This window comes from Miniopterus schreibersii (assembly GCF_964146895.1).
Source record: "Miniopterus schreibersii genome assembly, chromosome: 11".
NCBI lineage: Eukaryota > Metazoa > Chordata > Mammalia > Chiroptera > Miniopteridae > Miniopterus > Miniopterus schreibersii.
The window spans coordinates 61460260-61486398 of record NC_138111.1 but is presented as its reverse complement, the minus strand read 5'-3'; the positions used below and the strand labels follow the sequence as shown (position 1 = coordinate 61486398).

Here is a 26139-nt window from a genome sequence, read left to right as displayed (position 1 = left end):
AAAGAAGGCATCTGAAGAGCTGTTGTGAGCAGGAGGGAATAGACATGTAGCAATCAGAAGTTTCAAAGAGACAGATTCTGGCTCCAGTAAATTCTTGAAGAATTAGCCTGTCCAACAGTGAACTGGCTTCCTTGCAATTCAGTGAGTGTATCATCCTCTGAAGTATTTGAGCAGAGACCAAAGGTTCCAGGAAAGCGGTTCCAGGACCAAATGCACCAGCCAGAAAACACAGAAGTTAGAAATGCAAATCAGTGGACCCCATCCCAGACTAGTGAATGAGAAACTGAGATGGGGCAGCAATGTGTTTGAAGCCATCCGATGACCTTGAGGCAGGCTGCGGTGTGAGAGCTACTAACCTGATAAGCTCTAATGTCCCTCACAACTCGAAGTTTAATGCCTCTTACTGTTTGTCTGGCAGTACACTTTCATCATTCCATACTCTATCTGTTGTGTATTGCATCTAAGGGAGGTTAATTGTTGAAATAACAAAGGGACCTCATTATAAAATGGTTTCCTCAACAGATGGCTTCACAACCTCAGCCCAGAGACAGTGTTTTCAGCTGAACTTCAGGCATCCCAATAAATGTCCGAAGGTCTTCCAAACACACACACCAAGCCACGCTCACTAGTGAAGGCGTGGATCATCAACATTATGTGCCTATTTCTTTTTTTCTTTTTTTAAGGACAAATAAGTAAATGAAGAAAACCTCAAGTTTTCATCCTAGTTTTGTTCTTTTTCACCATCACACTGAATTGAAATCCTCTGGATAGGTCGGAATAGATGGGAAGAACTTTAAACTTAATTTCTTATAGCTAAGACACAATAGATGTTGAATTTCCCTTGTCACTTACCCATGCTATGAGTCCTTGGGCACTGAGGCCATGTCCCATCCATCATTGTATCTTTCATGGTGCTTAGTGCTGTGCCTGAAAAATGTTGGTGCTCAGTCATTGCATATTAAATGTAATGTATTTAATGTGGTTAATTACCTGGGTTTGAAAATGCTTTTTTTTTTTATATGAAATCAAAGTATTATGATTACATAAAACAGAGCAGACTAGAACCGTAGGCTGCCTCAACCAAATGCAATTACAATTTACATTTTAGAGTAATGACTCTTGATCTTCTCTCCCATTTTCTAAAGCTTTGTTTTGCATGGTTATAATCATGCTTTGCATACAATTTTGAATTCCGCTTTTTTACTTTATCATGTGTATTAGGGAATCAAATTACACGGAACACTCACATGTGCAAAACAATACAGCTTTTTAAATTGCTAGAGGAACGTGATCCTTTATGTTAACCTAGTAGGCAATTGGAAAACTTAAACATGACAATTAATGATAGCTCAGCCTTTCTCAGCTAAACAGTGTAGGTCTGTGAAATAGTCAGTGAAATCCATCCCTGTCTTTTGGGGTTGGGTTAAATAATACCTTGGATGACTGAGCCTATTGCAGATAAATGCTCAGTGTTTCAGATTTCCTCCCCTCCCTGTGCTCTTTACAAGATAGCATCTGGTTGGAGTTCACTGGGGGAGGGTAGAGAAGACAGGTCAATGGCTTATGTGAGATCATGGTGATGGGGAAAGAGGTCTCAGATTTTTTCCTTTATTCCAATGCCTGGCTTCTGCTGGTTCACTGGCCTCCTCAAAGACCCCACATCCACTCTCCTGAGCCCACTGAGACACTGGGGCCCCAAAATGCACATGCAGGATTTGGAGGAAGCTGGGAAAGCTGTTATATGCTCAGCTAGCTAGCCGTCTTCATCAACCAGTGTGACACCACATTACTTTAGATGTGGTCCTGAGTTCAAGGTGGGATGCTGTGCTTTCAGCTTTCTCTTCCACCTATAGGAACGTCTCCCAGCCCTTAAAACATCCGCCTCAGAGAAGTCAAGACGTGTGACTTCCCACCTAGGTCCCCTAATTCCTCTCCTTGTGCCAGCGTGGATAGAATGGTTCTTTCTTTCCTCTTGCTATTTGGCTGGAATGACCATAGCATGCTGATTATCCTGTGCTTTCTGTGCACTTAAAGAAATGAAACTGAACAGAAAACACTTTTATAAGGCCAAACTCATGAGATGAAGAAAAGGGAACTTTGAAATTTAGAAACCCTTGTTTTTTGCTCCCCAAACCCGGCTTTCAGATTGTATATATCTTAGGAAAGTCTGTTTTGAGACTTAAAGCTGGTCAGTGATGCCATAATGTCGGAGGCAGTACCCTTCTCTTGTTCCCGGGCAACAGCTTCCTTGCTCGCAGGATTTGAGGGAGAAATAGAATATGCCCATTTAAAATTTCTAAGTATTATACTTGGTAATAATTATACCAAAAACACCCCTCTACCCTCTGCTGTTATATACTGAGCACTATGATAGGATATGCACATACTTTAACATAGTTAATCCTTGAGTTTATTTAATCCTATATTCTTACCTTACAAATGATGCATTCAGGCTCCAAACTAACTTTCTCTAGGTTTTCCAGAGAGGGCAGCTGTCCAACTACATCACACACAACAGTTAATTGGATGGACACACCACTGTGTGTTTAACCATTACTCCATATTTGAACATTTAAGTTGTCTCAGGTGTTTTGTTTTATTTAATAAAGTTTTAGTTTTCAAAAAGTACAGTTGGAGCATCCGCGCCCTTGGGTTCCTGGTGTCAATTGCTGGAGCTCTGTGCTTTGAAACTAGTTGAGTAAGTCTTGTACTAAGCAGCTCTTGAAGGGCTGCCCTGGCCAAGCAACTGTGAATCTTCAGTCTCTCAGAGATGACAGCTGGGAACTTCCTTACTGAGTTGGTCTTAGGTCACTTTGTCAAACAAGACTAAGTTATTCAGCTTGTCCCTAACTTTGCCTTTGGACCATGTCTTCTTTTTGAAAGATTTGTCCACTGGGTCTTTGTCTTGGCCCAACTCCCAGCATCCGTTTTCTTCTTGTAGTCCTTGGGCAGCCCCACCCGCCTTGGGCTGCAGGCAGGCAGTCCTGGGAGCCCTCCTCCCCAGAGCCCCAACCGCACCCCAGCACCGCGGGGCCCTCAGAGCTCGGGGTTCACCTCGCTTAGCTCGCCACAGCCACCCCAGGTTGTTTTAAAGGCAGATTTCCAGCTCCTACAAGAACCTGGGGCTTAGAATCTAAAGGCTTCAAACCAATGGGGGGAAAAAATCAATAGAGTAAAAGAAAACTAAAAAATATATCAACAACCAATTGCAATGCAATGATCTAGTTGAATCTTTATTCAAACACAATGTAAAAAAATCAATTGAGGAAATTTGAACATTAAGTGGATATTTGATGATAATAAGGAATTATTTATTTTGTAGGTATCATTGACTTTTAAGAGTTCTTAGAGATATTTACTGAATTATTACAGATGAAATGAAATCATGTCAAGATTGTTTCAATCTGATACAAGGGTGGAGGCCAGATGGGAGTAGATGGAACAAAACCGGACCTAATTTTATCATCATTGAAGCGAGGTGATGGGTACAGGGGGGTTCTTACCCTATTGTTTGTATATGTTTGGAATTTTCCATAAGACACATTTTCTTCAATGGGGTGCCCACTCGAATAGTATTCCCTGTGCTCCCAGCCTTTTTTCTGATATGACTAAGCAAGCGTGTGTGCATGGTTTTGGTCCCAGTGCCCACCCCCCAGTGCCCTATCTTTAGCCACATTTCTTTTACACACTGTATATCACTTGACAGAGTCCTTTGGGGGGAGCCTTGTTGGATGAAAATTCTTCCTGAATATGGAGTAAAGAGAGGGCAGCCCGTGCCCGAGTGGGGGTGCGTGTGCGTGTGTGGGACACGCGGGCAGTGCAGCTGGCGGCAGGGCCTCGTTATCCCCACTTGGAGCTGCAACTTCCTCCTGCGTCTGGGGAAGTGTTTCTCCTGCTAGGCAGGAAGAAAATTTAAAAATCAGTGCCAGCTTCAAATACCTGGGAGGCACCCACTGACACCTTCTTATCTGCCTGGTGAAGTCCTGCGTCCTGCCGAGTGTCTCATTAACACCAGGGCCTTGGCCAGGCAGGGAGCCCCTCGGAGCACGCGTGTATCGGGGCACAGTGTTTATTCGAGTCATGAGATGTGCTGAAGTCACCCAGCGTCGCAACCCCTAAGCGCACTTGTTTTCTGTGCAAATGTTTACAGTGTCCTGTCCGCCCCCAGGCCCCAGCCCCCCACCACTGAACCAGGTGTCTGGCAGTTCTAGCTGCACTGACACGAGAGGAGGCGACGTTTCATTAATGACTGTCCCCGTCTCGATATTACTCATAATTGTCACTCATATGCGCGTTAACATCTGTTCAAGAGAGGAGGCAGGAAAGGGGCAAAGAGAACACGCGGGAGGGGAAGGGGGGAGAGAAGGGAGCGATTGTTCATCGCAGAACGTGCAGGGAGCGAGGACCTCATCGTCTCGAGAGTCTAGTGGGATTCTGAGGTGGAGACAGAACACTGAAAAATAGATTAAAGATGTGAAGTTTTCTCAAAGGCACAGGATGAAATGTAATGCTTGGGGGGAAGTTCCCTTGAATTGCACAGCTTCCGCTCACGCCCTGTCCGAGCTAATGCCGGGATTCGGGATGAAAGAGATGGCCTTTCCTTATGTGTCATCCTCTGTCACAGCATCTCTGCAAAACCCAAGGAGACCGTGAGCGCGTCGTTAAAAATATTCACATGACAGCCTAAGGCGCGTCTCCCCGTCAGACCCCCAGTATACACCAGTGGTTGTCCCTCTTTCTCCCCAAACCCTGTCATTGGTTGGTCAGCTTTATACAGGTTGACAGTTCAGTATGGGGCGTATTGATTGCTGCTGTGTAGAGCTCGAGACAGCAAGTCGTAGGTGGTGATTGTGGTGAACACTAACAGGCATTAATGGGGTGAATTTTCGACCCTAGTTCTTTCAAGAACAGCCGTGATCAGCCAGTGCTTCCGAGTTTTAAACTGAGCAGGTGGGCGTAAAGGGAAGAGGGCATGTGGGGAACCTGCCTCACGTGTACACCGTTTACCAGCTCAGGCACGAACTGACGTGTGCGCCAGCACTAAGCCGGTGCTTCACGTGTTTTATTTCATCAACTTTGTAGAAGCATGTAGAGAGCTAAATTTACTCTTCCCATTTTTTACATGAGCAAACCGAACATTTAGAGAAGTTGGGCAACATACCCGAAGTCACACGGCAAGGAAGTGGTGGGACGCAGCTTCTAAGGCAGCTCTGACTCCAGTAACTGTTTTCTTTCCGCCGCACCTACTGACCCTGCAAAGGAGGGAGTGCCAGAGCAGTTCGTGGGTTTTCTTTTTGTTTGGTTGGTTTTAATCCTTTCCCTAGGATATACTTATTGATTTTAGAGAGAGGGGAAGGGAAAGTGAGTGAAGGAGAGAGAGAGATCAAAGCGAGAGAGAACAGTGATTGGTTGCCTTCCATCTATGCCCCAGCTGGGGGCTGAACCTGCAAGCTTTCAGTACCAGGGACAACACTCTAACCAATTGAGCCACATTGGCCAGGGCAGTTGATGGGTTTTCAAAGAAGAAACCCTTTTACTTGTGGTTGATGCTTATGCCTGCACCCCTTACTCCAGGCATTAGAGAGTTGTAATTTTTCCAAAACTATAATAATTGTAACTATAAACTTTATGTTATAAGGTAAGATGCCATGTAAAAGGAAAAAAATATATGTTATAATTTGTCACTATTGGTGGGGCCCTGAGCAAACGTCTGTGGGCCCAGATCATCTCCGTCAAAGGTAATTTGATTAGATCAAGTCTAGGTTATCTTTTCCTTCAGTGATCCCCTTAGTTGACAGATTATAAGTCTTGCCAAATCAGAACTGATTTTTGTGCACACACATAGCACACAGCAGTCTACGCAATTAGCATTATTATTTTTACTTGGGGAAGGGCAGTTTAGACTAGTTTTAATACACAAAGCACATAGGTAAGGAGTGATTCCAGGCAGTTCAGTTATTCAGCATAGTTTGGACATTAAGACAACATCCCATTGCCCTGGCTGGGTAGCTCAGTTGGTTAGGGCCTTGTCCAGATACACCAAGGTTGCGGGTTTGACTCCCAGTCAGGGCACAAATAAGAATCAACCAATGAATGTATAAATAAGTGGAGCAACAAATCAATCTCTCTCTCTCTCTTTCTCTCTCTCAAATCAATAAAGAAGAATTTAAAAAAGAAAATCCCACATCCCCATCCCATGTCCTTACCACCCCTGTGATCATGGAGAGCTCTTGATCTGTACCTAAGTCCAAAATTCTGGCTGCTTTGGGATGAGCCCTTCATGGCCTCCTCCACCTTGAAAACCTGAGAAAACAGTGAATGAGGTACATTAAAGAAGGATGGATGTTACATCGAGACACAACAGGTCTCAAATATCTTTTAAGCACGTTTTTTAAGCCACTCACGGTAACTTTTGGTATTTCACCATATTTAGGTTCTGGGTTCTATAGAGAAAATGCTACCAGCAGTGCTGGGACATAGTTACACTTAGTGAGACAATGAGGCTCTTAGCTCGATGAAGTCTTTCTGTCATAGACACTGTCTGTATGTTACTATCTTTTCTGCCAGATTGATAACTTCTCAGGAGCAGCGTATGTATACTACACACCCCTTTATTGCTACAGCACCCAGCTCATGCATGATATGTAATGGGCAGTACACCAAGAAAATAGTACTTTATTGTGGAAAAAAATCATGAATTTTGGAACCAGCATCCCTGGGTTCAAAGTTCTGGTTCTGCTCATTAGTCTGTATGTTTTGGGAAGAGTTGGTTAAATTCTCAGAGCCTCAGTTTTCCTATCAGTAAAATGAGATTAATAGAACTTCCTTGGAATGTTGTTTAAAGTTTGGAGACAGTGTAGGCAAAGCAGCTATTGAGTAGTTGGCGCTCAGTGAGTGGTAGCCAGCAGCAGCAGTGTTTGAAAAAGGCAGCACTAAGTAATGTTGGAATGATGGAATTATTGTAAAAAGCTAGATTATAAACCACTTTGTCGTAATAGACAAGGAAACTGCCATGACCTATCAAGAAGAAAGAATTTTCACATTGTAACAATTGAAAGTGATCTGTCTCATGAGATAATAAGATCCCCGACATAGAAAAGAGAAGCCTTCCTGCAGTGTTCGAGCAGCAACTCTGGACCACTGCTAGGAAACTTCCAACCCAGCAGGTTTGGAAATTCAGGTTCATCTGTGGTAGCGAAGGCTTCCCCATCAAACACCAGCCATCTTGCTCAAGATAAATTATTATCAACTTGCCGTTGCTGCAGTTCCGTGAGTTATTTGGCGGAACTGAAGAGACCACAAATAACTTTTAATAAATCTGTCTGTTTTGCTAACATCAATAAAAAAATTAATAAGAAGGCAAAATGTAGTTTGTAAGGAATGGAGCGATAATCATTCAACATTTGACTTACATGCTAAATGCAGTGAATATAGCAGTTTTGCACAGTCTCCTGGGACCAAAATTAAACAGCTCACTTCATCTCCTGATGATTAGCACATGGGTTCAGGCTCAGCATATGTCTTCACAGCTTCCATTTTTGTGGGATGGGTGGCATATGTGGGAAGGAGAGCAATCACCTGTGACCCCATGGAGCCAAAGTTCCAGCAGAGCCCACAGACGTGGTCCGAGAGGGGGCATCTGAGAGGAAAGACAGCAAAACAGACCTGCTCATGAGCCCCAACACCAGATAAGTGGACACTAACATTTCTGTCTATTAGGAAAATGTTTTAATTAGGAGACTATCGAGAGGCTAAAAGGCCAGGAGTTGAGCCTTTCCATGACTGAGTTTAGCATCTCTCAGAGAGAGCACACTCCACAAAGTCGCAAATGTTCTCACCCCTCTTCTGGGATGAACTGTGGATCTGCCCAGATGTGAGGCCGTTTACACACAGGGCCCTAAAGGCTCATAAGATCCCATCGAGTACATAAGAGATCCCATTTTACTGTGACCTACCCCCCTTACACACGCACGCACACGCACACACCTCCTGCGCTTCAAGATCGCCTGGACAGACAGCATTCCCTCTGACAAGCTGGCTGGTGTTTCCCCTCCACCTCCCCAAGTCTAAGTGTGCCTCTTTTATAAGTTAGAATGTATACGCAGTAATGGGTTTTTTTACATTTTTCCCAAATGAAAATCTCGAATTATCTTTGCACTTAAACTTTATATGTAGAAATTTAAAAGCGTTTTTTATTAGTCAAAACTGTTGACCATTTTTTTTGTTAGCCTAATATATTGAAATGAAGCGCACAGCCTTATTTCTTTGAGAGACGTTTATTGAAAATTAGACTTCACAAATGCCCAGCTTTGCAAGTCCCGCAGGCAGCTTGTCTCCTGTTTCAGTAGGAGGTGGAAAATCCATTGCTCATTTGGAGACGTCCTCTTGCCCTGGCCTGCGGACTGGATTCTGCATTTGCCCCGAACTTCTTCCCCCTGCCGCTCATCTGAGGAGGATCTTTCCAAGCCCAGTTCTTCCATGAGATTTCATGGGACAGAATCAAGAAAAATAGTGGGAAATTCAGAAGGTTCATTCAGAAGAGATTTAGAGAGAAATGCTAGGGAGCCAGCAATCATGATTTTAAGGTAAATGACACAGAGAACACATAGGGATTTTAATAGATTGCTGTGGTTTGTGAGTATCCTTCATCGCGTTTGAAAAGTACAAGGAAAAAAAAACGCCTTTTTTTTTTTTTTTTAAATTCATTCTGTTTGTTGAAGTGTTTTGTCAACACTGCTCTTGTGTAGTATGTGATTTATAATTTTATAAGCAAAGCTTTTAAAATGTATGAATCTGAGCCCGGGCACAGCCCTACGGTTTCCTGCATGTTCCCTGTACCTCGGGTCCTTGGTTTCCCACACCCTCTCCTGGCCTCGTTAGAGGCCCTTCTGGTCTCGTAGTGGTTTCCTTTCCCCAGCCACGTAATGAACAGTCCCCTAAATGAACCATGATAAATGCCTGTCCTGGCATGATCTCAGATTAAATTCATTATGCATGTTGGTTGCTTAGGCTAAAACGTCTCATCTTCCCCGAGAATGGAACTGCGGGCTCATTTTTCAGAAGGAGCTCAGAAGAGCCTGCGCTCATAAATCCTTATTGTTCCCTGAGCACAGCCTGCCGGTTGAGAGACCAGCTCTCAGACTCACTCTCAGGGTTCAGCCCTCGCTGTCATCTGTGTAACCTTGGGCAAGTTATTTGACCCGGCAATGGTATGATTTCCACACCTAAAGGAGAATTTTCATAATGCAAATCGCATAGGGTTGTGGTGACACTGTCAATGAATTAGTTCGTGTAAGGAACTCACAGAGTAGCTGCCACCTAACATGGGAAGTACCCCCCAAAAGGAGGTCGTTTAAGAAGTCAGCCTCCAGAGGCTGCATGAAAAGTTGTAAGGTTGAGGATCACCATATCTGGTGATTGCTGTTTGAGCTGCTGGGCTGTGATCCATCCGTGCATTCATTCAGTGCTGACTCACCGAGCTCCTGCTCTGGCAGTTCTGCCACTGTGTCAGCTCTCAAGGCCCAAAGATGGATGAGATACAGTTGTTGCCCTCAGAGAGCTCACAGACTACAGAGGGAAAAAGCACGTAACAAACAAAATGTTGTAGGAAAGTGCAAGAATTATAAAAGCCTATAAAGTACAAAGCCAGTGGAAAGGAAGGACTAATTAAGATTGTCCAGGGGCTCTGGGAAGACTCCCTAGAGATGGGAGATTAGCTAAGTCATTGAAGGGGGAATAGGTGCCCACCAGACAAACAAACTTAATAATTCCTGGCGAAGTAAACAGCGTACAAAGTTATGAAATAGCCAGCAATCTAGTCTTACTGGACTATAAAGTTTGAGTTGAGCAATGGTCAGAGATGGTGACAGAGCAGTGGGCAGGAGGCAGGAAGACCTCTGGACCTGGTAAGAAGACAGCTTTAGGTCAGAAAACCCAGCTGTTTGTTATAAATCTAGCATTTATGTAACCATGGTGCCGATTTAGAGTTGCCTCCATACCCAGAGCAGACACCAGTTATGACCATGCAGTCATTTGCTTCCATCTACATTCATGTTTTCCTACATTGAGCACCATTTAAATGAAGTGCTTGAGTTCCAAAGTAAGCAAAGAAGCAGCATGGATGAATTACACACAGATCTATCAAGATGTGTGCAGAGGCCCTGATACAACTAATTGCAAAGCATCACACCTTTCTCATTTCAACACTAATTCCTCATTTGCAAAGACTAATAGTTTTCAAATTTCTGGGTCCAAGTTTTCTTTAGAAGTTCTTGTCCAGACTAAGCCAATCATTTCCTCTGTTTAGGAATATTCTGGCTTCTCACCCTCCCTCTGTATTTTTTTCTAACTTGTTCTTCATCTCACACATGCCTATTTGCATTTTTTCCATTCATGGTATTTCAGTACACTGCTGACAGCGAACCACTTTCCTCCATCTAATTAAGTGTTTAGGAGGCACCAGTCTTTAGGCTAATGTGTATCCCCCTTCAGTTGTCAGTCTTTGCAGCTTTCCCAAAGCAGCACTTTTTCTTTGGATGCTTTTCTAATAATGAAAACCACTTTTAGCCAGGAGATTGTTGCCTTCATCAGTTACCCACCCTACCCTCTAGACAGGGTCAAACCCTCTTGGCCAGAGGTCTTCCTAGGAATAGATCGATAACTTCAATCTTCCTAGTTGTCCTGACAACCATGGTGTGGCTAAGCAGGAGCCCTGATAAAGAATCCAGGTGCCCATGTAAAACTAGCTTTACCTTGTGTTACATGTTCTGAAGGCCCCTCTCCTTTACGTGATCCACAGCAACCGTGTGTCCTCTTGCTTTTGGTAAGAAAGAATAACTAATAAGCTGATTGTTGGCAAGAAGATCACCTGCCTCTGCACAGCACATCATTTCTTTACGGTCTTTTCCTGTTTTCCCTTTCAGACATTTCCCTTTTCTCCTACAAATGGTGAGCACAAAAGAAAATAGCCCTGTTTCTTAAATGTGATGCCTTGGCTTCTATTATAATTGCTACCTCAACAACAGAAAACCCCTTTGGGGCTCATTAAGTTCTTTAACTCTTTCCTGTCATTCTGCAGAGAGGTGTCTTAAGTCTCAAAGCACTTTACTAAATAAATGAACTATATTCCTATCTTTGGCACTGTTCCAACAATAATCAATTTTCAAAATGAAGGATAGGTAGTGAAGGACCACATCAGATCAACTACCTAATGAGTTAGTATTTAATTTGTATTGTATATGTGTGTATTTAGGTTCTGTTGTTTCCATTTCTTCTGTATTTAAATAATAAGGAATCCAAAGCAAGAGGGTACATAAAAGCTAATAAATATAAGCTTTGACATTCATTTATACCCTTCTAATTGATAAGTTTTAATATATATGCCCCTACTATGATGCCAGCTCTGTATGTTCAAAAGATTGGTTTAACTTTAATTTAATGCCCTAAGACAGTCTTAGAATTTTAATAATAATGTTGCCCCTGAAATACATGTAATTATTAAGGGGAAGGTCAACAAGATACTTAAATTAAATGTGTCAACCGAACACAAACCTGTATAACATTTATTAATTATGTGAATGTGTAATGGATAATAGCATGTGTGGTTAAATTGTCAAATTATGTAAAATTTAACTGAAATTCTACTACCCCAGTTCATAGTTACTAACACTGGATTCTAGTATATATTGTGGGATACCAGGAACATTGTTATAATTATCTGAGGTAGTCATACTAACAGTGAAAGGCCTTCATAAACGAGACACTGCCCTTGAAGTTATTTATTGAATTATGCTGAGAAAGACAGTGATATTCAAGTGAGAACCTAGACTCTGAATTCAAAGTAATGTCATTTAAATTATGTCCTAGAAGGAAATTTATGGCTTTATCCATTTGCCTGTACAAATCCCTCTGAAGGTTAAATCATAAAACAGAGGAAGAGCACAAGTGGCAGTGTGCTCACAAGAGGTAGGAAAATAAAAGCTTCAGACCACTGTACCAAAAGACCCTGAGGGTGGAATTTTCTAGACTGCAGGTGCTGCAGGCTAATATAAAATTTTTGTTTCCTCAGAAAATATCTGAATATCAAAATAGGCACCTTAGTTAAGGAGTCGCATTGATGCGGTCGGTTCTGTGGTTTGCACTAGCTGTGGAATGGGGACTCCAGTGACAGGCACGCTTCCTCAGCCTGGTGCTCAGAACTGGCCACAGTCACCTGTACAGTCAAACCTGCAGCTAACACTTACTAGCAACTCCTAATGGGTCCACCTGAAATGGGAGTTTGGTTCAACTTCTAAATACTTGGGCCTAAAGAAGAGGGAACGAATGGGTCTCTAAAGTAGAGAAGACAACAGTTATTAGCCTCATACTGTTTTTCAGCTCATAAGAGAAAATGACATGTCACTGGCTACCGTCCCCGAGCACTTGTTCTAGGGGATAGATCCTTGCTCTCCACATCAGAAAGGAGCGCATTCTCACAGTCTCTTCTACAGCCCAGAGATACGATTGTTGGTTTCTAGGTTGGCTTGCGAAGCCCCATTGTTCCAGCATCACCCATAAGGATACTTGAGTTCTTTGTGAGTTTGCTAAATTTCTAGGCTCCTGGAATACAAAGAAAAGCCGGACTGAGCTTTCCTAACTAGGATGTATGCAAAACCTCCTTCTGCCTGCCTTGAATATGTACATTTTTTTGGAAAATTGACAGAAAATGCTCCCTTGCAAGAGAGCTAAATGGCATGGGCTTCTGGGGAAACATTCTAAGTAGAAACAGGATCCCAAAGCAGAATTTCCAAAGGAAAGAAAATGAATAATCAGCTTTCTTCTGCCCTTCGCAGCTGCCCCTCTCCCTACTCAACAACTGGCGAGAGCTGTGTGGTGGCAGGATGGGCGCGGGGGAGCAGAGCAGCAGCTGGCATGCAGGCAGTGCCCTGGCAGCCCTGGCCCCGGGAAGCTAACGCCTCGCAGGTGTAAGGTAGAGCAAAAGGGGGGGCGAAGCTGACTCGCTGGGGCAGAGGCCCCTAGCCTGCAGAGGGGGCCGAGACCTCCGGAGCAAATGAAGCTTCCTTAAGGCAGCTCTCTTTTTTTTAAATTTAATTTTATTTATTGTTGAAAGTATTACACATGTCCCCCATGTCCCCCTTTGCCCCCCTCCACCCAGCCCTGCCTACCCCAGGCCTTCCTCACACTATTGTCTGTGTCCCTGGGCTATGCATATATATCTATGTTCTTTGAAGGCAGACCTACAGAAGTTTATGAAAATAAACTACCACTTCTTACAGAAAGTGATATTTGAAGTTGTGTTTATAAGTATAGAACTCACAGGGGCCCGGGGGAAAGCGATGGACTGGGGACGGATGAAATTATCAGCCAAACAAACGCCCTTGAAGGAGACTAAACACATGAGGGGCCAAGTTCACACTCAGCTCTAAGTGCACTCAGCCAAGTCTTCTGATCTCTCCCCACAAATTTAGCAGCAGATCCTGGTTGTTTTTTAATATTTATTAGTATTTCACAGATGACATGAGCTCATTACGGATAGTATTAGTCCTAGGTGGCAAGGAAACTTCAAAAATTTTTATGTAAATGTTGAGATTTTTGCCAATATGAAAGTAATCCAATCTCAAAAAAAAAAAAATTTTTTTTTTTAAATCTAAGAGGAAAAAATATCAGTCCATGATGAAATTACCTAATTGATATTTTGATATATTCACTTTCCAGGAGCCTTTTAAAATTATAACATGGCAACTTACTCCCCTGCTGCCGTGTCCCCGCCACCACTAACAAGCTGCGGGCCCGGGTGCGGTGTGGTGGAGCGAGAGCCGGAGAGGTGGCAGGGACCTCCCAGGGCTCCTGATAAGAGGTCCTCCTAGGATGGCCACGGTCCCTCCAGCACGCTCCCACTTCGGAGGGCTCACTCTTGCCTCAGTCCCAACTTTGTCATCACTGAGATCCTTTCAACTACAGGAATTTAATAAATACAGTCCCGAGGGCGTGTTAGGAGTTCACTGCGCATTTTTGAACAGGACTCATGAACACCCACCTCGTTAGCGGAAAGTACTGTGCTGGGCCCAGGGCTCACGCGCAGAGGGCGTGAGGACACATCTGCGCTCCATACGCAACCGACGCGACACGAGTAACTGCAGGTTTTGCAGCACTCCCTGCGATGCTGCTGGCTCTGTTTGTGCCACGCCTTTTAGTCTTCTAGCACATTGCTCATGTCAGGGAGAGCTGCAGGAATTTCACTTGGATGCATCGCAGAAAAGACGAGGCCAACAAGGATGCGCTCCGCTGCAACGTGCAAGCTCAGATCTCTCTCTCAGGCAAGAGAAGGCAACGTCTAGTGGAAAATGTCATTTTAAAATTGTATCCCGTTTGCTGAACACTGTTCCTAACCAGCAGCACTGAAGGAACAACTCAGCGAAAGCAAAGCAGAGCGTTTGGGTGGCACCGTGTTCATGGTTACATCCTAGGAACTTGGGGAGCGTTTCTGGCAGGGTCTGCCTGTGTCCATGTATGGTCATTCAGCAGCGGGTCATGGGTTTCCATTCCAGGATTCCAGATCAGATCTGTCACCAAGCATCTAGTCTGGGGGCCCTGGGTGGGTTGCTGGAGCACTCTAGGTGTTTCCATCTGTAAAAGGGGCTAAGAAATCCATGCCTCCTGCCTCAGCAAACTGTGTTAAGTGTGAATAGGAGGGAGTGCCCCAGGCCGTGAGCGATGGGAGCTATTTCTGTTACCTGACTTTAAGTTATCACTAAATCCACAAAGAGCTGAGTGCCCAGAATCATGGGGCATGAGCAGTTAGTTATGTGAATCCTATTTAATTGTCGACAAGGGCCGCATCTCCCTCTGCTCCCGGTGGGGCCCTTCCCTTCCGTGGTCAGCATTCCTGCAGCCCTGGAGGCTGGGGGCGGCTGGGCGCCGAGAGAGAGGGCAGTGTGTGCACTTTCATAATATAAATAGAGCGGCAAAACCCTCCTTACACAGAGCACCAGGAGAGAACAGCTTGCACCTGGCCCTGGGCTTACCTTTTTCTTTTTTTTAAAGGAATTGGATGGGGCTCTGTGTGGAATTGTGAATGCCCGACACCGTCTCCCTGACAGCACAGCAGAGCAATCTGTTTTCTGAGGCCAAAGCTGTTTCCCCCCAGCTCTGCGGCTTCTCTCTCCTCTTTTCATCCCAGGGAGGCTTTTTTCCCGTCTTTATTTTGAGTCAGCAGCCTGCCTGTAACAAAGGGAGCCAGCTGTTCTCTGAGCCTAATCTCCAAACAACCTTCAGTAGGTACTGCTCCGTCCCACCCAGCTGGCTGCCACCACACACCCGATTACAGGCATTTTCAGGAGGATTCTGAGGATTATGGTGAAGTGTAGCTCTGCCCAACAGTTTAAGAATGGAAGGGCCACTGTCTCTCTGTAATGGTCTGTTTCCCTTGATGGGTGGGTGTGTGTCCTGGGGAGCTGGCAGGGCCCTCCCTGATGTCTCCCGCAGCCCCGGACAGGCAGGGATCACAGCTCCCGCTGACAGGGCAGCTCAGGATTGTCTTGACCACCCCACCCCAACACCACACAGCAGTGTGGCAGACCTCTCATCCCCGCTGCACAGGGAGGGCACTGAGTGTTGAGAGGCTAAGTAACTGAGGTCACAACAAGTATACGGCCCACCCCAGGTTCCAGGGAAAGCAACCTGACCCTGAGACAACCCATTCGCTTCTACTGAGGTGGGTAGGGGCACAGACAGGTGGTTCAATTTATGTGAAACAAAGCAAAGCAGGACACGGTGGGAGGGTCCCGTTTTATTCAGTGAGTGTCTCCAAAGACTAACAGAACCACCTCTGATATGCTGAGTGCATCAGAGATACCACGTCCTCCGAAGGTCCCAGTCTTCTCCGCCCCTCACCTCCCTCCCTCCCCCCCCCACTCTCACTGCAGTGTGCCCTGGGGAGGTCAGCAGCTTGTCACAAATGTACAAGTATGAATAGGATTCAGAGTTCCTGCTGATCAGGAGAGAGGGCCGGCTGATGTTTACCTTTGTACCAACTAAGAAAGTAACGTCTGCTAAGCAAAATAATAGGGTAAACATACTTGCAGAGGAATATTTAAGCTATTTAAGAGAATAACTTGCTTTCAAGCAGCCATTCATATGCAAATGATCGATATGCTAATCGTGTGTCATTCCCCACTTCTTACTGAAGCTGCTCCCCTAGGACCTGTGTGAGGGCCGGCTTTATTGAAGTCACTATTCCTGAATGCGTAGAACCACATCTCTATCTTAGGAAAACTGTTTAAATTCTGGTTTTCTGTTGGTTCATACAGGCTTCTGGCCCGCCTACCCCCAACACAGACTACATATTTCACAGGAAACATACATTGTGTCCTACATGGCAGACACTGTGTTAGGCACTAGCATCCGAAGGTGGCTGAGATGATTCCTGCTTAGAAAAGGCCCACAGAAGTTCAGTTCTGTTCTCTCCTCTTGGGACATCACATGTTTTCCATCCGTGAATGTTTAAGATGACTCGAGCAAGAATGAAAGAATTACCGGGCGGTAGCTAATGTCCCTTGAATAACATAACTCAGGATTCACCTGTACTGTGTAGACCAAATAGGTGTGTAAGCTCCCCCAGAGATGTTAGGATTATCATACATTAAGAAATGGAATTTTAATTTCCATGATTAGTATTACAGTTCAATTTGAAGTAGAAAGTAGCTTTTACAAGAAAAGGCCTGGTTTTAGGCTCCACCTTCGTTTTGTGGTACCCATCCCAAACTGCGATGTCTCTCAGTGGATAAAGCACAGTGGCGGGATTGTTGAATGGCACCTACTGTACTGACTTCTTCTAGCCTTTGGTGGTTCAGCCCAAAGCCTGGGCATCTAGCTCGAGTCCTTTCTTCTCACACTGCACATCAAGTCTCCGTCCACATATATCCGAATCTGACCATTCCGTAGGTCCACCGCCACGGGCTGGTGCGAGCCACATCTCTCATCTGGACTTCTCCAATAGCCCTCTGAACGCTCTCCATTTCAGCTCTTGCTTCCTTAGAATCTCTTGGGATCCTTCAAAACTGCAAGACATGTCAAACCCTGAGATGGTTTTGCATCTAACGCCAGGCACATAACCTCCAGAGACCTACGCGATTGGGCTCATCTTGCTGACCGGCCACCCTCTGCCTCCCCTCTTGGCCCGGCTGCCTCCTTGCTGTGTTGTAAATGTGCCAGGCAGGCCTCCAGCCTGGGGCTTTTGTATCTGCTGTTCCTTCAGTCAGCAATGCTCTTCCTCCAGGCTTCACCAGCTGCTGTCTCACCCCCTTCAGGTCTCTGACCCAAGCAAGTGCCATTTCACAGTGAGGCCTGCCTTAGCCTCCACTTAAAATTGCTGCCCCCCCCCGGCACCCCCAGTTCCTTTCCTGCTTCCTTTTTCCCATGGTACTTACCACTGACTAGTAAGTGGTGCTTCATTACGGTGATGTCCCCACACACAGCTGAATGTGAGCTCCACGAGGGCAGGGATGTCTCTCCTTTGCTCACTGCAGTGTTCCAGGCCCAAGAAGACTGCCTAGCACATAGTAGGCATGTATCAAAATCCGGTGTAATTGATCTTTGAACTGAGCACTATCATTACTAACCCTTATGTATGTATCAGAGCCTCGGCAGATGCGTAGGATGCGTGTGTACTTTGCATACAAAGCAGTGCTGTGACCCATTGCTTTGATCTGTTTCCCCATTTTAAAAAGAAGGATGAGTTTATAGTGTTTCAGAAATAGTAATTTCATGACTCTGAATCCATGTCTACCTTTTATAGATTTTCTATTTCTTCCATCATTAATGGACGAATCCCTGTCACTTCTTGCACTTACCAGTCTCACCTTCTCAGACTATATTCTGGCCTGCTGTTTATAACGCATGGTAGGTTCAGAACATGTTAAAATTTTGTCTCAAATAATAATTAGTTTTGGAGAAAATGTGTGAGTGACTCACTCCCCATGACTGAAGAGGTGGCTCATCACTGCAGGTCACCGTGACCCAGGGCCCTGCACAACCAGCTAACCTCTGCTGTCAGATACTCAATGCATGTGGGCTCCGCAAGGCTTTCTCCAACACACCTCAGTACTTCCCATTTCCAAACTGGTGGATATATTTGTGATTGGCAGATAATTCGCTCAAAAATGAGGCCAGTGTCTCTGGCCCTTTTTTATCTTGGGTGCAATAGTAAACATTTTACAATTTCTCAGTTTTGTAAGACGATTTCTAAATTAATTCCATAAATACCAGTGAGTCTATTAGTTTGGGGTGTTATAGTCATTAGTCAATATATAAATATCAAATGTATTGCCTAATTTAAATTCAGCATTATATGATAAAAAGATATTAAGATGAAAGTAAATGTGCACTTGGTTTTATACTTTTCTGCCTCACAAATGGCCTCACCCAAGGAAGGTGCTTCTCAGCCTCCAGTCTGAACATGAATCATTCATACCCAAGCCCACACCTACCACTACCTTTGCTTCCCCATAATTCTGCTTTTACCAGAAACTTCGGTGACAGCTAGTTACAGCCTGAAGTATAAGGAGATTGTACAGGTCCGAATAAATTGCCCTTTGAGATTAGGTTTACTTCTGCCTTCTGGTCTCTGGAGGCCTTGCTGATGCAAGGCTCTGGTTCCTGGGATTCCTGATTCATTTTCTTGTGCTCATCGCTTGAGATTTGTGTGCTCCTTGTATAGAAGCCTTGCGACTTCTCCAGGGACTGTAGAATTATTGTGCATTTAAGCTTTGCTCTCTGACCTGCAACCTTGATCCAACCAACAGAAAGACTCTGAAAGTCATGTAATTGTACATTGCTAATTAAATGAATACAATATGTTGAACAATGTCTACTTGCCAGGCCTTGTTCTAAGAGCTTCCCATACACTATTGTACATGCTCTTCACCCCATGAAATTTATCCTTAATATCTAAAATAGCTAATAAGTCCCATTAGCCACTGATGAAATTGATGTGAAACCTACACAACATTCATGGATGGGTATATGTATGTGGAAAAAGGTTTCTTTGGACAAGAGAAAAAAATGATTCTACTTTTAAGTAGGAAAACAACTATTTAGAGAAGTTTTAAAAGAAAAAAAATTTAAATAACAATCTACCACCTATTTTCTATTCATTAGAGGCTTTGAATATCTCAGTATATGCTTTTTAAATTTATCTTTTATTATTGCCTCTCTCAGATCACTTTTCCTATCTCCTGACATCCCCACCTTATTTCAACTGCTCTTTGTATTGTAAGTGTGGTTCTTTCATAGATGCTTCTGCTGCTGGCACTGAGTGGCTACATTTTCCCACCTGCCTCTCAGTTTCAAAATGGCTTTTCCATTTCTCCTGACAAAGAGATCAACAAGCCTTGAAATGTCTTTCTCCTTTCTGCCTTCTGAGTAGTATGAGGAGACCCTGCCTGTTTTTCAATTTACACGTTAGTCATTCTCAGTGTGTTGGCCACAGGTCAGAGGCAGAAGAACAGTTGGGATGCTTGTTAAAATTCAGATTCCCGGATCCCACCCTCAAGAAATGATAATTCGGTGGGTCTAACCTTGCATTTTTATAATAGTCTCTAGTGATAGAAATATGCAATAAAATTTGAAAATCACTGTTCCAGATGAAAAATTGTCTCCTTTAACTCTTATAGGGGCCTTATTTTTTGGACATTTTTAATCATCAAACAAAAGGAGGAACAGATTTGTTTTTAGGGAGAAGGACACAATGCTGGAGTTTCTCTACATAGAGAGTCTTTTATATACTCACTCTCATCCAGCCACCCAGTCCTATTTCTGAAAGCTGCTGTGAGCCTTCCTACTAAGCATCTTATACGTACCCATCTGTGCAGTGTTTGATGGCTGCCTTGGAGCCTACTGCACCAAGATTAAATTGGTCCCCGAGGCCCAGACGAGGTCAATGTTGGATTATTACAAATATGCGCTGAGTATACGTGTGTATGTGTGCGCGAGCGAGCACGTGCATGCATGCTTTACATATAAATGTACATGCATAGGCATTACTTTCAATGATCATATTATGCATACTGATACAGTCTTATGTGGGTGTTAAACATATACATTTGTATATAAGCAAATATAGTATATATAGAAACCCAAATCCTACTTTTACCTTTTATGACTTAAATGTCCATCAATATCCGATCACCTCATCGTGATATAACTCTGTTGCAATGGCAGGCAGAGGAGCTTGAAAAGCTGAGTGAGTGGAAAAGGAGAATTGATGAAATATAGACTTTATATGGTTGCACTGTACCTGCTTCATTGTTGAAAGGCTATATCAATAACCCACCTGCCCAAGCCTTCCAGGCTCATCCAAATGTATGTTCTTTGGTATGTTTTCCAAAAAGCCTAAACTTGGCCTCAGAACCTCCCTTACCACAGTGGCCAAGGATGTCAATACCAGAAGATCAAGCATAGCATGGGTGATGAAAATAGTTTGGAGAGAAAAAAAGACAAACACTATTTTTCTTTTCTCTGAACTCTTGGTGCTTAGCACAGTTCTTAACACCTAAATACTCAATAAATATTACATGAGTGAGTGGTTTTTAAAAAAACTTCATTGGCAAATAATTTTACAAAATATAAAATTACAAATAACAAAATTATAAATATAAAATTATTTGAGTTGATAGGACTTTTAAGTTTGATTTCCTTTTTAAAGCACTGTTACCCACCCTTTTTATATAGCTTTTGGAGCCTCTCTTAGACATACATGGTGTTCCATCTTGGATATGTTGAGGCACTATTTATAGTAGCTAAGTTCTTCATCCAAGAGTATCACTGCCAATTCCTGTCTACTGAACAAATAGAAAATTACTCAAGGTCAGGGACAAGATGATAACTCTCACCTACTAAAGAGACATGATGTGTTTGTTACTGTGATAAGTGCTTTACCTACACCCTTCACATTTAATCCTGGCAGAAACTTTGAAATAACATTGATTTTCCCCATTTTAAAGATGAGGAACAGAACATAGAAAGGTTGAGCAACTCCCCCAAGGTCACACAGTTCAGAAACTGGTATAATGTGGGTTGTCTGACTGTATTTATAGCACTAGACTGCCTATAACCTCTGGTGCTATATCCCAACCTTGCTTGATTCCCCAGTATCTGTCTTAGCTCCCTACACATAATAGGTGTTCAACAAAAACTTTAGGGGGGCGGGGCATATGATTGTGTAGATCAACAAACTGTCACAGACAGATTCTTGGTACTCTAGGTGATTTTTGACATCATTGGGGCTACCACTCAGTCAGTATAGGATTGTAGGTAAGATCATGAACTCCTACAGCCAAACTCCTGGGTTTGAGTATTTGAGCCACCACTTATGAGACCTTGGGCACATGACTTCTCTGTGCAATTTCCTTATCTGTAAAATGGTCACCCTTGCTGTAAGGATTAAATTAATTGATATGTGTAAAGTGATTAGAAGAAATCTTAAGAAACCAGAAGTAATGCCAGTTAAGTGCTTTCTATGATGATGATTATTATTGTGTAGAAAGGAAAAATGTAGTGTTCAGTGACTTTACTGTTCAGTTGTACAGTAATGTTTTGTGATGATGCAACAACTATGGGTCAAGTTTATGTTAGCAAGGCTGGTGTGGTGCTTGCCCCTATGCAGCTGACAGCCTGTCAGGAAAGATGGGCAATTAGGTTAAGTACAATAAGCTGCGAGAAGCCTCCTGTTGAACTGGGGGCAGGTGGGTGACACACCTAGCAGGAAGTCTAGGTTGTGAAAGGCCTTGCATGCTGATATTTGTAGCAGGATTTGAGATGAGGGCAGGGTATGGTCATAATAGTCTCTGAGGCACTTAATGCTGGCAAGAAAGTAAATAAGGGGTTTAAGGAACAGACACTGGGGCCAAGAAAATGACTAGGATGTGGTTACAGTAGCCCAAATGTAAGGTTATAATGTTCCCCATCTAGAAATATAGCAAAAGAGAGGGCACAGAGAGGTATAGGGGATACTGCAAAGGATGAAGCAAAAGGATTTATTAACTGACTGGGAAAGAAATACAAGGGACTGCTTAGGAACTCCTGCTGGTTAGATGGATCCAGAATGCAAATCTTCTGACTTGGGGTGCCAGTGGTAAGAATGCAGTTGTGGAAGGACTTCCCAATATTGTGTGCTTCTAGTACCATCTGGGAACTCATTCAAAACACAGGTTCTTGGGTCCCACCCCCATGAATCAGAACTTCCAGGGGTCCAGCAACGTGTGCTTCACCAGGTGATTCCGATGCCCACACTGTTTGAGAACCACTTATTCATTCATTCATATAGAAGTTGTTTATAGAGGGCATATCATGCCCTGGGAGGATATGTTTGTGAATCAGAGTCCAGGTGCCCTTGAGGAGGTTACAGTCTCGAAGAAGAACATGAACATCAAAATTTCCCAATAATCCAGAAATTACCAAAGCACAAAAGTGCATGCGCACATTTAACAGGACTTAAGCTTGTCAGAATAAATAGGAAAATTTCCCTGAGAAAGTGGCATTTAAGATGAATTTTGCGGTAAGACCAAGAGTTGCTCAGGTGAGGGCACACAGTTGTGGACAATTAAAGATGGCCTTGGTAGCTGGGGCACAGTAAGGACGCGCAACAGAAGGCTGGAGCATGAGCCAAGGCCTGATCTCACAGGCTCCTTGGCCTTCATCCCATATGAAGTGGAAAAGCTGTTGAAGGGTCTTGAGGAAAGAAGCAGCTTGATGAGATTTGCATTTTTAAAGACCACTTTGGCTCTACTTGTGTAGATTACACTTAATCCCACTGTACTCTACACAGGTATAAGCTCAGCCATCCTTAGCAGTGCCCCTCGCACCCACAGAAGTCTCCAGTTTGTCTGGCCCTCTGCCTACTGGGTGGTAAGCCCAGCTCTGAGGCCTCCCTTCAAATCTGTGTGCTCTTCTGATCCTAAAATTCTCCTGGCTAGTTCAAAAGCAGTTATTAAGTTTGAGTTTTAAACTGGCCTCCAACCATGAAACCACCAGAGTTTCAATTTAATTTCCCTTTCATGCCCATTCACACCTTGACTCCTTTTGAGAAAAACCAACTATTGATACTGATAATAAGCTCATTTTATGCTTTGAAAGGGAAAACCTGCTCAGCTGAATTCACCATTAACTACACTCCTCTCACGATGGAGTCTACATTTAAGTCAGGCTCCTATTAGCTGAGAAAAGAGTATCTACTGAGGTATGAAATGTTTATTGTAGCTGGTTCCTGCAAGTGCTGCCAAAAGAGAGAGAATACTTTCAATGGCCAAAAGCTGCAATGCACAGGACATGAATTATGTATGCCTATCTCTTTAAAACAAATCAGCATAAATTATCCCATAGGGCAGACTGCAGGATTGAGGGCCCCAGACAGGATTATTTTGTCTTGGTCTCAGCTTCAGAAACTTTGGGCTGTGGATGTAGTGACTAAATGAGATTCTAAATCACAACCTTCGGGGGGGGGGGGGGGAATGAGCAGTGACCTGCATTTCTGAGCGTCATCTGTCAAGGTACCCATGATTAACACGTGATCATTATTCTCATCAGCCCAAAGCATGAAAGTATATTGAGTGAAAAAAGTCTTCACATTATATAAAATGATTACTGCCTTTAAGCAATAATACACAATGATCTTGCCCTAGTGCTAGGCAGCAAAACAAATGAGTCCTGCCTGCTGCTGGTGCTGTGCCGGAATCATTACCAGATTCTACAGGCACCAACCCCTCCCCTCTGGTAAGGGCTGGGTGTGATTATCAGGGCCAGGAAATTGCTGCTCCAATCCCCCTCTTAGATGCAACCTTTGGCTTCATGTTGGGGAAGTTGGCTGTCTTGCACAAGCCTCCTCTCCTGAATTCGAGTTCACATCTTCCACTTGGCTCCCCAGAACAATGAGGGTGTCCTTTGAGCGGCTGTGATTGTGGAATATTTGTTGCTTGCAAATGTTGGTTGTCAACCAGGCTCCAGGCAGGCAAGAGGCAGCAGGAGACACAATAAAGGTTGAAGGAATTGACAGTGGAGGCTCTGACCTTCCCAGAGAGTGATGCTGGAAATTAGTGAAGCCTCTGAAAGGACTCTCTGCTGGTGGTCCTGTTCCATCAAGTCCTCAGCAGGGTGGAGAAATTCTAAGGGTAGGTCCTAACTTGGCTGGAAAGAACCTCCAGGTAGTGATCAATTATAGCCATCCTATAAAGCTGAGTTCAGGCTTAGATCTTCCTGCAAAGCAGGGGCAGCTGTCAGCCCACAGGGCACCTTTGTACAAATTAAATGCCATCCCTTCTTGCCTGCTAGGCTGGGTGTCCTTGTTTAGAGCACAGGCTTTACAACTGTAGGCAGTAGCCCTAAAAACACTGAAATGTTTAAAATTATAAGGTTTGCTCAAATACATATACATAAAATTATGAAAAGAAAGGGCTACTTCTGGTTTTCATTATGACATTTAAAGAGCTTGGTAGTGGCCAGTCCTATTCTTACAACTAGAAAAGCTGAACAAACTAAAATTCGATGACTTTTCTTGGACCCATCAGAGAATTAAAGTTGCAGGGCAAACTGCCACCCTAAAATCTGGAGAGACAGGTTGTCTTAGTTCAGGATGTTATAACAAAATAACATACGCTGAGCGGCTTTAAAAACACACACACACATTTATTTCTCATAATTCTGGAGGCTGATAGTCTATGAACAAGATTCTGGCAGATTTGGTGAGGGCTCACTTCCTGGTTTGCAGACAGCAGCCTTCTTGCTATATCCTCATATGGTGGTGAGAGAAAGCCTCTTTCTCTTCTTATAAGTACATTAATTCCATCACAGGAGCTATACCTTCATGACTGCATCTAAACCTAATTGCCTCTCAAAGACCCACCTCCTAGTACCACATAGGAATTGTAGAAGGGTACAGCATTCCGTTTATAATGCAGGTGAATCCGAAGAGTCACATTGAGATTTGCCTGCCTGGACAGAAGCTTCTGGAGCCATAAACTGGTAGGAAAACTTAAGTGGTAGTTCTAAAGATTTTCTGGAGACTGAGTATGAACTAGCTAAAAAGTGAGAAACCTCCAGAAAGCTCACCACATCCCCACAGTGAAGAGCCAGGAAAGATCTCTGGGCTCTGGCAGAGTGGAGGAAGAGTAACCATTGTGAATTGTGCCCAGAGTGCTCTCCATAAAAAAATGCCAACTCTCCAGAGAAAAAGACTTAACCAGAGCACCAGGGGAAAGGACCTTTCTCTGACTCTCATACCCTCTAGTTTTCTTGTTTCACTTGATGGGTGGGGAAGCTAAGAAATATATGTGAAGGCCCTGACCAGGTGGCTCAGTTGTTGGTGTGTCATCCTATACACCAAAAGGTTGTGGATTCCCGGTTGGAGTGCATATGGGAGTCAACCAATTGATCTCTGTCTCTCTCTCTCAACATATCCTCAGGTGAGAATTATAAAAAAAGAAATAAATAGATGTGAAGGTCGTGGCCAAGAAATAAAGATCCACTAAAAGACAGAGTTTTTCATAAGAATAGAGAGCATTTCCCCTCCTGACACCTTATTACCACACTCAGTGTTCCAGTGTAATTACAATGGATCACAGCTAAATGATCTGTAAGGCGTGGACTCTATTTAAAGAGAGGCAAAAAGGGAGACTAGAGGAATGTGAGGCCTCTGGTACCTGCAGATACAGTAGGCATGAAAAACAATTCAACCAGATAAATTTTATCTAGCCAGATAAAAATTAAACTTATAGGTAAAAGTTTATTTACCACAGTTCCTATTACCTGAGAAATCATGTCTATGTTTCAATAAAAAATAATAAGCTATGCTAAAACTCAAGAAAAAACATAATCTCAAGAAACAAAGCAAGCCTCAGAGTCAGACTAGGGCATGATACAGATTCTGAAAATAGGGAATTAAAAAAAATAGATAAAGGCTCTCATGGAAAAATGTAAAACACATGAAAAAAACAAGTAAGGAATATAATCATAAAAATGAAAACTCTGAGAGTCAAATGCTATAAATCAAAACAAAAAACAAAAAAACCTGACTAATGCCTTTGATGGGCTTATTAGTACACTGGACACAACCTAAGAAAAATCAATAAACTTGAATATAATTTCTATAAA

The 26139-nt window shown here is 43.5% G+C and overlaps 1 protein-coding gene and 1 pseudogene across 4 annotated transcripts in view; one reads left to right on the top strand and one right to left on the bottom strand.

Annotated features, from left to right (window-relative positions):
* The window catches only part of LINGO2 (leucine rich repeat and Ig domain containing 2), a 1050740-nt gene that overhangs the window by 966136 nt on the left and 58465 nt on the right, over positions 1–26139 (top strand). The window lies entirely within an intron of this gene.
* Positions 2612–17015, bottom strand: LOC308563570 (small ribosomal subunit protein eS25 pseudogene; annotated as a pseudogene). Its single transcript has 3 exons — positions 16932–17015; positions 6242–6303; positions 2612–2968 (listed from the first exon to the last, which is right to left on the bottom strand). The product of its transcript is annotated as a small ribosomal subunit protein eS25 pseudogene (transcript).